The following is a 17793-nucleotide window of genomic DNA, read 5'->3' as shown; positions in this document are numbered from 1 at the left end:
GAATGGTATCAAGCATCGCCAGATCTTGGCTACTTAACTCCCAGAAATCTGTTCTTCCTGTAACCTCAGAATCAGAGTCATAAACACAGGCAATTTTATCAATTGTTTTCACCTACAGTGAGGAAACCTGATAAACTAATGGATGAATCAGGGATAGAAACAGTGTAGAGAAGGACAGGAAGAAAGTTCAAAGAACTTCCATGCAGATGGGATAAGCCGTTAATATATGTCTAGTATATCCAGATGGTATCACCTCTGATGTCCACATCTATACGTTTGGGGTCCGATATGGAGGTCTAAATTTTGGGCCTATGTTGTGAGGGGATCTATATTTATTTAAGAACTCGAAGGGTCTCCATTTATTTAAGGAGATTGGTATATGATTGTTATCCAATCCTTTTAAATTTCCTGTTTAGGGGAATTAGGCTATAATATGTATTTGATTTTTTTTTAAATCACTCTTTTTCGGTGATTACTTTGTATCTCCGTTCATACTGCACCCACACACACAAATTATACACCATTTGAAAGGTAAACTTGCCCCCTTCAGCAAGAAAATAGCCAAACAAACCACACATCCATGATATGATTGCAAAATACAGTTTAAACATTAATTTTCATAAATCTGCAGTAAGGAAAAATGACCTGCAGGTGGCCCCACACTACACCAAATACATCACAAACAAATCCTAACATTTGCCTTGGGGGGCTTTCTAGCTTGCCGAACTCCTTGCCCAGACGATTTGAGGCACATTGGAGGATCGCACACTTCACTGCAGGTGAGTCACATATGCAAACACATTTGTAAACATGCACTGCTTTTTCGGTGATTACTTCGCCCCACACACACAAATAATACACCATTTGAAAGATAAACTTGCCCCTTCAGCAAGAAAAGACACAAACAAAACACACATTCACGATTTGATCAATAAATACAGTTTAAACAATCATTTTCAGAAACCTGCAGAAAAAAACAATAGCCTGCAGGTGGCACCACAATCTCAAGTTGCTCCGTTTATACTCCACCGACACACAAATGATACACCATTTCAAAGGTCAAATAACCTGCAGGTGGCATTTGCCTTGGGGTCTTTCCAGCTTGCCGAAGTGCTTACCCAGCCTATTTCAGGCAAATTCAAGGATTGCACACTTCACTGCAGGTGACTCACATATGCAAACACATTTGTAAACATGCACTGCTTTTTCAGAGATTAGTTCGCCCCCACACACAAATAATACACCATTTGAAAGGTAAACTTGCCCCCTTCAGCATGAAAAGACACAAACAAACCACACATTCACGATTTGATCAATAAATACAGTTTAAACATTCATTTTCAGAAACCTGCAGAAAAAAACAATAACCTGCAGGTGGCACCACAACCTCAAGACTTTTTTTAGTCTCTTCTTATCAAACCAATTTATTGTATTACCAGTCTACATATATAAATACCTCTCTGTGTTCATCATCTCATTAAATACGTTAACATTTGACCAGCTTGATTTTCCTGAAATTGCTTGCGCCCCCAACAACCAATGTGCGAAAATTTTGCACGGGCCAACTAGTTAAATATATTTATAATTTGGAAACATGTACAATATAAATTGATATGGCAAAAAAATTGCATGGCGTGCATATGGTGCCACTTTGTATGACACTCTGTATGCACCTGATGTCCTTTTGTTGAAAGATATGAAAACAACCACATATATCAAATTTGTATAGCAAAATCTGTAAATATGCGAAAATTAATAGAAAAAAGACCCCTGCATCAGTTAATCTTTGCAATAGTTAAACATGTCAATAGAATAAAAGAGTTGGAATTTCATCTGCATGTTGACACTCAACTTTATTTTGATATTGTTAGTCCACATGTATTGTGGATCTATGTCCTCCCCATAGATCTTAGCAGGTCATTTGCATACAAGAAAAATGTGGACTTATCTAGTATAAGACATCAGATTGCAGATATTGATTGAGATATAATTTTATTCAACTTTCTATAACCTATACAGTGGGTGAAATAAGTATTGAATACAACACCAATTTTCTAAATAAATGTATTTCTACAGGTGCTACTGACATGAAACTCTCCTCAGATGTCGGTAACAACCCTACCAATCCACGCAGGGAAAGAAATCAAACCATAGATGTCCATTAATTAAGTTAAGTGTAATAATGAGAAATGACACAGGAAAAGAGTATTGAACATGCTTACCGAAATATATTTAATGCTTCATTGTATCCCAGTGATTCTTATTGTTTTTTGTGACACATTGCACTTTATTTGTGAAAATATCCGAAATGTGGTAAATTTAGAAAATTTAGCAATTTTAAAAATTTAAATTTTTATGCCCTTAAACCAGAGCATTATTGTTAATAAATATAATTTATCAGACGTATACTTTACCTTACCATAATTTTTACAACATTGTTTGTTAGAAAATTACAGGGCTTAAATGTTGATCAGCAATTTTTCATTTTTCAAACAAAATAAAAAAAAAACATTTATTTAGGGACTACATTCAGTTTGAAGTGATATTTAGGGTCCTATGTGAGAGAAAACACCCAAAGGTGATGCCGTGTTAAAAACTGCACCCCTGAAAGTTCTCAAATCCACATTCAAGAAGTTTATTAATCCTTAAGGTGCTTCACAGGAATTAAAGTAATGAGGAAGGAAAAAATTAAAATATTGAATTTTCCCCAAAATTGTTTGCTTTAGTGCCCAATTTTTCATTTTCACAAGGGTAACAGGAAAAAATTAACCATACAATTTGTTGCACAATTTCTCCTGAGCATGGTAATACCCCATATGTGGTATAAAAGTACTGTTTGGGTACACGGCAGGGCTCAAAAGGGGAGGAGCGCAATTTCACTTTTGAAGTGCAAAATTGGCTGGAACAGACAACGGACGCCATGTCAAAATTGTGGAGCCCCTAATGTGCCTAAACAGTGCAACCCCCCACTAATGAGCCCATTTTGGAAACTATACCCCTTAAGGAATAATTTTTCTACAGGTGTGGTGAGAATTTTGAACCCACAGGTGCTTCACAGAATTTAATAAAATTGTGCCCTGAAAAAAATAAAAATTCCAACAAAAATGTTGCTTTAGCCCCAAATATTCCATTTTCACAAGGGTAACAGGATAAAATGGACCCCCAAAAGTTCTCAGAATGACGTTCCATAGGTTGCAGGACAGAATTGCTGGACATTGTTGGAAAATGGTGGGGAGTCTGTTGTGAATTCCGTTCTCGGGCTCTCTCCTGTGGTCATGAGTGGTACTGTGTGAGTTTGTTCTTGGGCTCCCTCTGGTGGCCTTTAGCGATATGGCGGCGCTCAGCTGTTTCATCTCCTGCTAGGCTGGGCCTATTTAACTCACCTGGACCTTTACTTGTGGCCTGCTGTCGGTGTATTCAGTCCTGATCCTGTGCTCTCCTGAATATTCCTTGTGACCAGTCTCCTGCTATGAGAAGCTAAGTTTGCTTGTTCAGTTTCTCATTATTTCCTTGAAAACGTTTCTCATTATATGATGAGTTCAGCCCAGCTTGCTTTCATGTGATTTTTTGCTTGCTTAGTTCTGGGGTGCAGAGTGCGCCCCTCACATCGTGAGTCGGTGTGGGGGTTCTTGTATTCTCTGCGTGGTTTACTTTTGATAGTTTTTGTACTGACCGCACAGACACCTATCTTTATCTGCCTATCTAGTATTAGCGGGCCTCATTTGCTAAACCTGTTTCATCTCTACGTTTGTGTTTTCCCCTTAACTCACCATTATTATTTGTGGGGGGCTAAAACTTTGGGGATATTTCTCTGAGGCAAGTGAGGTCTTTGCTTTCTCTCTAGGGGTAGTCAGTTTCTCAGGCTGTGACGAGGCGTCTAGGTTTTCAGGTAACGCTCCACAGCTGCCTTTAGTGTGTTTGGATAGGATCAGGATTGCGGTCAGTATAGCTTCCACATCCCCAGAACTTGTCCTATATATTCAGGGTATATGTGTCAGGTCAGTTTGAGATCCTACCACCAGGATCATAACAGTACAGCAGGCCACAAGTAAAGGTCCAGGTGAGTTAAATAGGCCCAGCCTAGCAGGAGATGAAACAGCTGAGCCCAGCCATATCGCTAAAGGCCACCAGAGGGAGCCCAAGAACAAACTCACACAGTACCACTCATGACCACAGGAGAGAGCCCGAGAACGGAATTCACAACAGTAACTGTTATGATCCTGGTGGTAGGATCTCAAACTGACCTGACACATATACCCTGAATATATAGGACAAGTTCTGGGGATGTGGAAGCTATACTGACCGCAATCCTGATCCTATCCAAACACACTAAAGGCAGCTGTGGAGCGTTACCTGAAAACCTAGACGTCTCGTCACAGCCTGAGAAACTGACTACCCCTAGAGAGAAAGCAAAGACCTCACTTGCCTCAGAGAAATATCCCCAAAGTTTTAGATAGCCCCCCACAAATAATAACGGTGAGTTAAGGGGAAAACACAAACGTAGAGATGAAACAGGTTTAGCAAATGAGGCCCGCTAATACTAGATAGGCAGATAAAGATAGGTGTCTGTGCGGTCAGTACAAAAACTATCAAAAGTAAACCACGCAGAGAATTCAAGAACCCCCACACCGACTCACGATGTGAGGGGCGCACTCTGCACCCCAGAACTAACCAGCAAGCAAAAAATCACATGAAAGCAAGCTGGGCTGAACTCATCATATAATGAGAAACGTGTTCAAGGAAATAATGAGAAACTGAACAAGCAAACTTAGCTTCTCATAGCAGGAGACTGGTCACAAGGAATATTCAGGAGAGCACAGGATCAGGACTGAATACACCGACAGCAGGCCACAAGTAAAGGTCCAGGTGAGTTAAATAGGCCCAGCCTAGCAGGAGATGAAACAGCTGAGCCCAGCCATATCTCTAAAGGCCACCAGAGGGAGCCCAAGAACAAACTCACACAGTACCACTCATGACCACAGGAGAGAGCTCGAGAACGGAATTCACAACAGGAGTCTTTATTCAAATAAACTTTCCTTTCCTGTGTGGGTCTTTATATTTTTAAATATGGGGTTAGTAATGGATGTGTCTGATAGATGCCTCTCCATTATTAACCCTTGGGCTTGATGCCAGCTGACACTAACTCCAAAAACTATTACCCTGATTACCACCGCACCAGGGTAATGGGGAAGAGCCGAGGCTAAGCTCCAGAATTGGTACATCTGATTGATGCGCAATTTCTGGGGCTTCTGAGGGCTGATCTTGTTTTACTTGGAAAGGACCTATATCCACAGACCTTCCCAGCCTATTAATATCAGCCTCCAGCTGTCTGCTTTGCCTTCACTGGTTATTAAAAATGAGGTTGACCCTGCATATTTTTTTGGACCCCCCTTTTTTAGTAACTAGCAATGGCAAAGCAGACAGCTTGGGGCTGATATTTATAGTCTGGAAAAATCCATGGATATAGGTCCTTTCCAAGCATAATAAGACTAGCTCAAAGGTGTCTGATTTCCCTTGGATGGTTATTAAAAAGAGGGGAGACCACACTTCTTTTTTTTCTTTCATTGAGTGCATTACTTATAGTTTTCTTTGAAACAATTGGATCATCAAATTCCAGGTCCTTCTGTAGCTCTCCACACGTGGTCATTGGCTCTTAGACAACTCTTCTGATAGTTCTTATCACTCCTCTGTCTGAAATCTTGCACAATGCACCTGGTCATGGCCGGTTTATGGTGAAATGATGTTCTTTCTACTTCTGGATTATGGCCCCAACAGCCCTCACTGGAACCTTCAGTAGTTTAGAAATTCTTTTGCAACCAATGCCATCAGTTTGTTTTGCAATAATAAGGTTGCAAAGGTCTTGAGACGGCTCACTGGTTTTACCAATCATAAGATGTTTATTTTGTTGCACTTTGATAATGAGAAACCTTTTCACAGGCCATGAATTGAATCAGCCAATATTTTTCTTCACTAAGTGGCAGGATTCCTTTCTAGTTACTGATAGATTTCAGCCAATGTAATGACTTTCCATGACTTTTTGCACCTTTCTTTCTTCAAATGTTCAATACTTTTTCCCTGTCTCATTTCTCATTATTATACATAACTAGTTGAAGAGCCCGGCATTGCCCGGGCATAGTAACTAACTGTGGTTAGTTATAGCACCTCATTTCTCTTATTTTCCCATCACGCCTCTCATTTTCCCCCTCACATACCTCATTTTCCACCTCACTCCTCTCATTTTCCCCATCACACCTCTCATTTACCCCCTCAACACCTGTCATTTTGACCTCACACCTATCATTTTCCGATCACTCCACTATTTTCCCCTCACTCCTCTCATTCCGCACTCACACCTCTTCATTTTGCACTCACACCTCTCATTTTCACCTCACACCTCTCATTTTCCCCTCACTAAATACCTGTATGTCATCTCCCCTGTATATAGTATATACCTGCATGTCATATCCTGTATATAGTGTATGTCTGTATGTCATCTCCTCCTGTATATAGTATATACCTGTGTGTCATCTCCTCCTGTATTAGACCTTGTTCACACATTATTTGTCAGTATTTTTACCTCAATATTTGTAAGCTTAAACTTGGAGTAAAAGAATCAGAGGAAAACGATATTAGGTTTTGGCTTATAAATGCTAAGGTAAAATATGTCATCTCCCCTGTGTATAGTATGCACCTGTATGTCATCTCCTCATGTATTTAGTATATACCTCTATGTCATCCCCTCCTGTATATAGTATATACCTGTATGTCATTTCCTCCTGTATTAGACCTCGTTCAGATGTTATTTGGTCAGTATTTTACCTCTAAAACTTGGAGTGAAACAATCAGAGGAAAAGTATGTTAGAAACACATCACCACTTCTGTATTTTGCTCCCACACATAATTTTGGCTTATAAATGCTGAGGTAAAATACTGACCAAATACTGAACGTGTGAATGTGGCCTTATACACAGCCTCCACCTGCAGCGCTTCACTCTTCTCTATACACAGCCTACTGCAGCAGTACCTCACTCCTCTCATTTTCCCCCTGACATCTCATTCTAGACAAGATGGAGCTAGATGTGGCCTGTGCCTGCTATGCGGAGTGGCCGTGGCTATGTGGAGTGGGCGTGGATCGATACACACACACACATACATACACTCAACTTTATATATGTACACTGTGTTCCAAATTATTATGCAAATTGGATTTAAGTGTGATAAAGATTTAATTGTTTTGTTTTTCAAATAAACTCGTGGATGGTATTGTGTCTCAGGGCTCAATGGATCACTGAAATCAATCTTAAACACATGTGATAATTAGTTTTCCAGGTGATTCTAATTAAAGGAAAACTACTTAAAAATGATGTTCCACATTATTAAGCAGGTCACAGTTTTCAAGTAACATGGGAAAGAAAAAGGATCTCTCTGCTGCTGAAAAGCATCAAATAGTGCAATGCCTTGGTGAAGGGATGAAAACATTAGAAATTTCCCGAAAACTTAAGCGTGATCATCGTACTGTTAAGAGATTTGTGGCTGAATCTGAACACAGAGGTGTTCGTGCTCATAAAGGCATAATGAGGAAGATTTCTGCCAGGCAAGTTTATTGGATTAAGAGAGCAGCTGCTAAAAAGCCATTACAAAGCAGCAAACAGATATTTGAAGCTGCTGATGCCTCTGGAGTCCCTCGAACCTCAAGGTGTAGGCACCTTCAAAGGGTTGCTGTGGTGCATAAACCTACTATTCGGCCACCCTTTAACAGTGTTCACAAGCAGAAATGGTTGCATTGGGCCCACACATACATGAAGACTAATTTCCAAACATTCTTGTTTACTGATAAGTGTTGAGCAACCCTGGATGGTCCAGATGGATGGAGTAGTGGATGGTTGGTGGATGGCCACCATGTCCCAACAAGGCTGCAACGTCAGCAAGGAGGTGGAGGAGTCATGTTTTGGGCCGGAATCATGGAGAAACAGCTGATGGGGCCCTTTAAGGTTCCTGAAGGTGTGAAAATGACCTCTGCAAAGTATATAAAGTTTCTGACTGACAACTTTCCTCCATGGTATGAAAAGCAGAAAAGTGCCTTCAGGAGCAAAATCATCTTCATGCATGACAATGCACCATCTCATGCTGCAAAGAAAACCTCTGAGTCATTGGCTGCTATGGGCATAAAAGGAGATAAACTCATGGTGTGGCCACCATCTTCCCCTGACCTCAACCCTATAGAGAACCTTTGGAGGATCATCAAGCAAAAGATCTATGAGGGTGTGAGGCAGTTCACATCAAAACAGCAGCTCTGGGAGGCTATTCTGACTTCATGCAAAGAAATACAAGCAGAAACTCAATGGATGCAGGAATTGTGAAGGTGATATCAAAGAAGGGTTCCTATGGTAACATGTAACTTGGCCTGTTAGGATGTTTTGGAGTTAAATAGCTTTTTTGTTCAGTGAATGTGACCTCCTAATGCTGCAAATTCCACAAATGAGCATTTTCAGTTCTTTAAAACATATCAAATGTTTAGAAATTCTACTGTGCCTAATATTTTGGAACAGTGCATTTTAAGTTTTTATTCATTTTGGAGATTATACAGTTATCATTAGGAGGTTTATTCAATAAAATTCAATGTATACTCTATCGGGTGATGACTTTTATTAGACTGACTGTCATTTGCACCAACCATTTAGGAAAATCAGAGAAAAATGTCATTTGCATAATAATTTGGAACACAGTGTATATAGATTTATGGATAGCTATAGCTTAATAGCGTTGCCTGTGTGGATTGGATGGGTTGTTGCCAACATGTGAGAATTTCATGTCATGGCACCTATAGAAATATATTTACTTAGAAAATTGGTGATGTGTTCAATAGTTATTTCACCTGCTGTATACCCATATAGACAGTTTGGAAGGTTGATCCTTCTAGCAGATTGCCTTTCAGGCTTATTGCTTCTGTAATGAAGTGTATCAAATAAGGTTTTTACTGAGTCAGTGTGTAACCCTCAAACTTGGGCCTTCATTGAAAGACTGGTATACTTTCTTGCATTTAATTGGGTCAATCAGTTTCCATTTAATTCTGCCACGTCTCTGTCCTTCAGTGCACCATCGTTTGTGTGGGGTGCTGTATTTCAGATATAAAAGGGCTATGCCTAAAATCTGACCTCCTTTCGCTTTACATTTTACATCATATATTCATACCCATTTTGTAACTTCAAGGGAAAGAATAACAGGCTATTTTGCAATAACCAATATTCTTCTATTTTAGGATTGTGTTCACTACAAGCCATGTCGCTGTTGCTTTTATCACTTTACTCATGACCATTTCATCAGGAGCTAATGACGTTTGCCCATACTTCACCATTCTGCTTGGCTAGTTGTCTCATCTGAATGTCAGAAATCTGTTTTTATCTTAGAACACTTGATAATAAATCAGTTAACAAGGATAGACAAAACATAACTGCAGGACATTGCTGAATAGATCATCCCTCATGTCTGGAAGAAACAATACATACGGTAGGATACGCTCAAAACAGATCAGAAATACAAAACCTCGAAGCGCTTACCATCAGAGGGTTAGATGTTTTAGCTCCACATTCCTCAACAGGGAAAGACGAATAGTCTTATAACTTTTTACTCAATTTCATATTTTCACTTTACTTTTTTACTTTAAATAATTTTTTAAAAGTAGATGTTTGTATTCTTTTTAGGGAAGTAGATGGCTGAAAGGTTGTCAGGCTTCAGAGGAACGTGAGGACATTGTTCAAATATACAAACTGTTCATTCATAGGTGCAGGACAGAAAAGAAAACAATTGTCTTTTTATATAAATAAATACAGTTGCAAAAACAATAGACCTTCTTTGCACAGTGCAGGTTTTGATTAATATTTTTAGCTAAATCTCAAAGGGATACTCTATGTGCATTTACACAAAATATTCAACCCTCTTGGCAACTGAGATTTATTACCAAAATGTGCAAACTTTCTACTGTTTGCAATAAACCTATCAAACAAAAATAATTTTAAATAGCTCAACACAACTAGTATAAAAATAAGTCAAGAGAGTGATCCAAAAAAATAAGAAAAGAGATGATTGCCTTGCATAAACAATGATACAAAAGGGTAGAAAAGGCATTGAATGTTCCTAGATATACAATTGTGCTAAAACGCTTACACACCCCGGCCGAATTTTTGCTTTTTTGGCCTTTTCAGAGAATCTGAATGATAACACCAAAACTTTTTTTCCACTTATGGTTAGTGGCTGTGTAGGGGGTGAACCAGGGCTGTGTAATACTCCACTCCCTTCCCTTGTGTTGGTACTGTTATAATTTATGTGACGTATGTGTACTTTGCTTTCCCTACTGTGAATATTTAACCGCTGCTATGAGTATAGTGTAATACATGCAGTGCCTTGCGAAAGTATTCGGCCCCTGGAACTTTTCAACCTTTTCCCACATATCATGCTTCAAACATAAAGATACCAAATGTAATTTTTTGGTGAAGAATCAACAACAAGTGGAACACAATTGTGAAGTTGAATGAAATTTATTGGTTATTTTACATTTTTGTGGAAATTAAAAAACTGAAAGTGGGGTGTGCAATATTATCAGGATTTACTTATTTCAGTCAGTCGAGCCAGGGTGCCCAAACTGCCTGCACGGGCTTAAGTGCCCGGAATGTTAGCAGTGACCACACAACGTTGATCAAGGGAGAAGCCCAGCCATCCACAGCACCGGCCTGAAAAGTAGTAGGCCAGAACAGCAGCAGGAAAAGAAGCTTAAGATAGAAGCAGTGACAGTGCGGGCACACAAGTGGCTCCAGAATGTGGCAGCTCATCGCATGGGCCGATACCCTCATATCCAGGGTGAAACGGCTGAGGGTTCCCCCATGTGCAGTGAGTGTGAATAAGGAGGACGTTGTGTCACTGCAAGAGACAGTACAGATGACATAATGTCATGATGATAAGCCAAAACATCCAAATGACCCTGATCAAAAGTTTGGGGGGAGGTGGCGGTGCTGTAACCGTGCCCTGGCCTTACTGACATTTCCTCTGCATTGGGGCTCAGTTGTCAGTCAGGGCTGGGGGTGCGGTTACAGCTGCCACTCGGTGACTGAACCTGTGCTGGTGGAGCGCCCCCACTGCCGCAGGGCCGAGGGGTACCCGGTACCGGGCCTCTGTGTCTCAGTCCTGGGGTTATCACGGAGGCTAGGCCCTGTCCGTGACCCTGCTGAGGGGCGTCCAGTGAAAGTTGAGAAGGTGATGATGTTATGGTGCGGTGCAGGTCGCGGTGAATAATGAGGACACCAGGTTGCAGTTTCTTTACCTCTTTACTGAAGGCTTCAGGATCCTCAGTCCGGAATACGGTCAACCGGGCTACCTGAGTTCGGCCGGTCCGATGGCACCTCCAGAGTTCCCTTTGCAGGTGGAAATCTGTGCCTACCTTCTAGCGCTTGTGTGTTGTCGTCCTTCCCTGCTGTGCTTACGGGATAGTCTCCACAACTGTTGTGTCTGTTTCTGAAGTTCCCTCACAACTCGATTATGATGTTCTTCTTCGTCCTCCCAGATGATATGGCTAGGACGCACCCGTATGACGGGTAGGCTCGGAGGTCTTCCGGGACCCTAGAGTCGCCCCTCTCCAAATGTTGCCCCCTGTGTCTGCTTAGGTGATTTTGGGTGAGACAGCCCGCCTAGAACTGACTGTCCTGCCATAGGTTTGAAGTAAGGCCTGGAGCTCAATACTTCCTCGGCGTTTCCGGCCACCGGCTGCGCGCCTCAGTAGGATGTTGCCTCGTCTTACAGCACGACTCCTACTGGTGTTTCTCCTTGTTGCATTGATCTCGTTTCTCACTCAGCACAATAAACCTCGCTTCTTGTCCTTTCTTGGGGTACCGCCGCGATGAAGTGCAGGCGCGGTCCCGTAACGTTCTTTCTGTTCGCTAGGCCTCTGTCAGGATCCCACCCCTGACAGGGACCCCCCTGAATCTTCCCCTGCAACACCCTCTGCCACAGGATGTTGCCTGGTTCCAACCCAGTCAGCTTCTCCCTAACTTCCTATCTAACCCCCAGTTTTACCAGATTGTGAGGAGTGGCCTAATACATAGCACCCTTAGCTCCCCCTGGAGGCCAGACTGTGAGGTGTATTGGTGTCTGTGATACCTGGTCAGGTGAACTCCTTCAGTGCCATCAGACGTACCATAGCCCCCCTTAGCGGCGGAGCCACAGCACTGCAACGACCAGGACTCTGGGGCGCTGCACTGGCACCACCCTTGTCACTGAAACAAGAACTCTGCTGGGGAGAATAAAATTAATTTTCTCCCCACAGCATTAGAGTAAGTGCATTATAACACTAATATCCTGCAGATTAATATATGCAGCCTGCATATATTAATCTGCAGGATATTAGTGTTATAATGCAGGTTAATAGCATATTTTCCTGGTGACAGGTTCCCTTCAAGGGAATCACCATAGTTGATTACAGTGATCTAAGGTAAGTGTACTTAGACCATGGTGAACCTGTATCTTGTAGCTGTTATATGGACAATAAAATACAGAGATATTATGTGTGTCTGAATTATTCTCACTTTGTCAAGTAGTGAAAGTTTTTCTACAAAACTAAATTGTGAGCATGAAAAATAGCATAAAACATAATTAGAAAGCAAAAAAATGACTTATGTTTGAACAATGCCATCCCTGTTTGATCATATTGAGCAAGGAATATATATAAATAAAATAATTCTACCTTGTTTGTCGCACACTTCCTGCCTGGGCCGCTGCTCTGCGCTGTGGTTGTCAAACCTATTTATAGTCAAATTAAAAGAATAAAGCCTAACTGGAAGCAGGAAAATGAACTTAGGAAAGAATAGAAGGAAATGTGTTTGCTGCTCAGTAAAGTCATCTACAATTTTACAGCAAAGACCTTCATACAGGCTTTTTATGTAGACCTACTGGGAGGGAGCAGGACACCGTCCAGACCTGGCAAAATGAACCAAATCTTAATATAAAACCATAAGGAGTTTCTCGGAAAAGACGTGTGACCTGGTGCGGAGAAGGAAGAGGACTGAGCCTAGGACAAGGTCAGGAATGATGCACCTTTTTAGATACTGTTTTATATCTGCACATTAGACGTAATGTCTTAAAAGAAAAGTTATTTTCATGCCAAGTGAATTCAGGCAAATGTGCTACATTGTTTAACACGTATTTATATAGCACAGTGCTACAAACGGGAACACATAGTTCACACCTCATGAGAAAAGCTCCGAATGGGACTAAATGTGTAAAGATATTTTTTTAAATTTTAGTTTAATTTGGCATGAACCGACTATTTTGTTGTTGTACTCAGTAACTTGTGTTCTTTTAAGATGTCCACCTTTATATTGCTTTTTGAAGCATTATTATGTATTTCCTTTTTTATGTCAGGGAAACAAATTCTTTCCTGATAACTGTCTACGGTAATAGCTGAGGCAATGAAATGATATACTATTTTTCTTTTTACCTTTGTGTGTTCGCACAATCATTGACATCTGCTTGTCATTTATTTACAGTCATGTAGGAATTAGGGCAGTGCTCAAGGGCCCATTACCACTTAGGACTTGTGCAGGTCATGAAAAAAATGCAAGTGATAAAAGCTTCTAAAATGCAATTTATGAATCCAAACCAAAGTTATGATGGCTGTAGTGGATAGTAATGGGTTCAGGACTGTCTGCTCCTTCTACTTTGAATTTTTCTGAGTGTTGGTCAGGTCATGTGTCCTATGTATGTAAGGAGGACGTTGATGACACATCAATAAAAGAGAAGCCAGGCCACCAATATTTGCAGGCACAATACTGATAATTACTGGTTGTATTTGCACAGAGATGGCAGGCTGGGACTCTTTTCAGTGACAGTGTTCACAGCATGTAGTGATGAACCTGTGATCACATCAGTAAATCGGCAGGTCTAGTTTGATGTAGGAGGACAGCTTCTACAAATAGATGGGTTTTGGTGCCATGTAGTTTGCCAGACTTGACAGTGGTTTGGTTTTGAACTAAGACAAGTACAGCTGAGAGAAACACAAGGGGACATTAACAATTACAATTATGCCAATTTCTTCGCATAATTGGCAACATTTCATTGTCTTAATTGCCTAGACCAAATTTATCAATGTTTGACTCTATTTGTATAGTGGTGCGGTAAACCTTTTTTGCTTGAAGATCAAAATATTTGTCATTACTAGTGTTGAGCATTCCGATACTGCAAATATCGGGTATCGGCCGATATTCGCTGTATCAGAATTCCGATACCAAGTTCCGATATTTTTGTGATATCGGAAATCGGAATCGGAAGTTCCCAGTGTATAGTTCCCAGGGTCTGGAGGAGAGGAGACTCTCCTTCAGGCCCTGGGATCCATATTCATGTAAAAAATAAAGAATTAAAATAAAAAATTTGGATATACTCACCCGTCCGGCGGCCCCTGGACCTTACCGATGTAACCGGCAGCCTCCGTTCCTAAGAATGAGGAGTTTAGGACCTGCGATGACGTCGCGGCTTGTGATTGGTCGCTTGACCACTCATGTGACCGCTCACGTGACCGCGACGTCAGTTTCCTCTCCTTCAGACCCTGGGAACCATCCAGGATACCTTGCGATATTTGTGTCCCATTGACTTGTATTGGTATCGGGTATCAGTATCGGCGATATTCGATATTTTTTGGATATCGACCGATCCAATCCGATACCGATACTTTCAAATATCGGACGGTATCGCTCAACACTAGTCATTACATTTCTTCATAAAATTTGTCCATTCAAGACAGGTTAAAGCTGTCTTTAAAATACAGATATTAAGTTTAACAAGTGGTAATTTGTGCAATATTCTACATAAACTTGAGACATTTGACACATTGATCTCTTGCTCTTTTCTTACAATGGCAAGTGTAGCTATGTTATTAAATCACACTTTGCCTAAAGAAAAATTTGCATTGACTTACAATATTCGACAAGTTGTTCTCAGGCTTTAATCTAGCATTGGTGTACTATCATGCTTAAAAAGTTGAACTGGTGCTCACAATCTATTTGACCTAAATTTGCATTCCAAAAGTCATATAGTGCATCTTCCATTCGATCCTAGCCGTAATTCGACATTTTCAACATTCAACATTTTCTTCGAAAAAAACACAATATTACAAGGGCAGATATTATGAAATTGTGTTAGGTTCAAGATGCTCATTACAACACTAGTTGAATTTCATGAGGGTTGAAGTTTCCGGAATGGTCAAATGTGTGGGGTTTCTGTGTTGGTCCCTTGGTAGCTAAGCAAATGTGACTTGGCATCCACAATGTGTAACAGCCAAATTTGCTCTCCTAAAGTTAAATTCTGATCCTGCAGTTTTGAGCCCTGCTGTGTAACCAATAGTTTCCAACCACACATAGGTGTCGCCATTCTCAGAAGAAATTGCACAACAAATTGTGTGGTCCAGGGCTGGACTGGGACTGAATTTTAGACCTGACATTTGAAAGCTCATAGACCCATGCTGTTCCCCATTTTCTTAGATTTGGGTCTCTGTTTGGGTCAAGATTTACTACAAGACCTATATTTAAAATAATAAGGTATATAAGATATAATAATACCACAATAAAACAGCAAAGGTTGCAACATTTTTGTGCAACTTGACATTGAGCATTGAACATTCAGCAGTGTTTTACACCAGAAAAAAGCAAACACATATTTATGAATTGGGTCCAATGTATCAGGAAAAAACAATTTCAGAATGGCTTGGATATTTATAAGCATTCTGATGTTATTTCTACATAAAGTGACACGTAAGCAGGGTCAGAATGGCCCACCGAGACACACCAGTAAAATGCCCGGTGGGCCCCTGGGCCCCAGAGAGGAGGAAGAAGAAAAAAAAATTAGGGACGCGGGCCCTTTAAAACAAAAGGAGGCAGAGTTGCCCGCGGGCGCATGCACGCAGTCCCGACCAACCGCCAGGACCAGGGCTCACGGCACCACCTGGCAAACCCAGGTAAGCACAGGGTGCCCTGGGCAAACAGGGGGCACAGCGTGGGGTCTGTAAGTTGGGGGAGCCCGGTGCCAGTGCTGGCATTGAGGCCCCCCTTCTAATACTCACCTCTCCTCATTCCTGCAGCTGCAGTGTCTTCAGCGCCCTCTGACTCTGTGACGTCTCAGGACAGAGGGTGCGATGAAGTCATCACTGCACGCTCAGTCTCTCTGTCCTGAGTGTTGCAGAGTCTGGAGAGATCCTAAGTGTACGGGACCTGCGGTGGGAACGGGAAAGGTGAGTACTTGATTTTTTTTTCTTTATGTATGCAGCATTACATGGGCCCCATAATATGCTGCATGGAGGAGCAGGGGGCCCATAATATGCTGCATGGAGGAGCAGGGGGGCCAATAATGTGCTGCATAGAGGAGCAGGGGGGCCCGTAATGTGCTGCATGGAGGAGCAGGGGGGCCCATAATGTGCTGTGACGTCAGCATGTGGCCTGTCGGAGCAGAGCGCCCTGTCAAAATGGCAGTCGGCAGTCATTTTAACGACCACGCTAAATATGAAGCAAAAAGAGGACGCTGGGGAGCACAAGAAGGTGTGAAGAATCCCCCCTGTGATTGGGCAAGGTAGTGGCCATAGGGGCAGACATTGGGGCCCAGGGAAGGGGCGTGATTAAAGTGGACACAGGGACTCAGGATGAGGACATTATTACTGGAAGGGGCACAGGATAGGGACCTTACTTATTAAAGTGGACATTGGGGTTCAGGATGGGGACATTAAATAAAGGGGTGACCTAATTACTGTATGGAGGTCAGGATGAGGAACATACATTATTGGTTTATGGTGGCAAGTGGGGGCATAATTACTGTAGGGGCCAATCAGGGGATATTATTACTGCTGTAATTTACTTTTCGTGTTACTGTCTTCCATGGGGGAGAACAAAATGCGATCCTGCTACTGTGCAGGGTGGCACTATGTCTTTTTTTCTTCATCTGACATAGTGTAGAAGTTGGAGAAAATAGTGGGGAATGTGCTCTGTAAGCGATCAGCTATAGATAACTGTTATTTTCTGCAGAGATGAGTTCTTGCTGAAAGAAGTGATGACGGTCTGCACTGGATGAAGACTTCAACTACAAATGTCATCAGTGAGTCAGTGTGTTACTTGCACACTTACACTATATACTGTATACTGTGTACAGAGCTCCTGTGTATAATGTCATTAGTGCTCGTTGTATTAACTGTACCCAGACACTATATACAGATCTCCTGTGTATAATGTCACTGGTGATCCCTGTATTACCTGTACACTGACACTATATACAGAGCTCCTGGGTATAATGTCACTGGTGATCACTGTATTATCTGTACCCTGACACTATATACAGAGCTTCTGGGTATAATGTCACTGGTGATCCCTGTATTACTGGTACACTATATGCTAAATACAGAGCTCCTGTATATAATGTCACTGGTAATCCCTGTATTACCTGTACACTGACACTATATACAGAGCTTCTGTCTATAATGTCACTGGTGATCATTGTCTTACCTCTACACTATACACTATATACAGAGCTCCTGTGTATAATGTCACTGGTGATCCCTGTATTATCTGTACCCTGACACTATATACAGATCTCCTGTGCATAATGTCACTTGTGATCCCTGTATTACCTGTACACTATATGCTATATACAGAGCTCCTGTATGTAAAGTCACTGGTAATCACTGTATTATCTGTACACTGACACTATATACAGAGCTCCTGTGTATAATGTCGCCAGTGATCACTGTATTACCTGTACACAGACACTATACAC

Source organism: Ranitomeya variabilis, chromosome 2, assembly GCF_051348905.1.
Source record: "Ranitomeya variabilis isolate aRanVar5 chromosome 2, aRanVar5.hap1, whole genome shotgun sequence".
Classification (NCBI taxonomy): domain Eukaryota; kingdom Metazoa; phylum Chordata; class Amphibia; order Anura; family Dendrobatidae; genus Ranitomeya; species Ranitomeya variabilis.
This window is presented reverse-complemented; position numbering follows the sequence as displayed.